The sequence below is a fragment of the Penaeus monodon genome, chromosome 30 (assembly GCF_015228065.2).
Source record: "Penaeus monodon isolate SGIC_2016 chromosome 30, NSTDA_Pmon_1, whole genome shotgun sequence".
NCBI classification, from domain to species: domain Eukaryota; kingdom Metazoa; phylum Arthropoda; class Malacostraca; order Decapoda; family Penaeidae; genus Penaeus; species Penaeus monodon.
Window position 1 is genome coordinate 23,260,718 of NC_051415.1, and position 227 is coordinate 23,260,944.

Below are 227 nucleotides of genomic sequence, written 5' to 3' on the forward strand. Positions count from 1 at the left end.
TCAAATTTTAAAATTTTAATCCCCCCTTTCAAACTTTCCCCTTTAAAATCCCTTTTCTCCCCTTTTTTTCCCCCTTTTTTTTAAAATATTAAATATTTATTATTTTTAATTATATTAAAAAATTTAATAAAAATTTTATATAAAATTACAAATAATTTTTAAATTTTTTAAAGTTATTTTTTTTTTAAAATTATTTTTAAATATTATATTATTATTTTTATTTAATG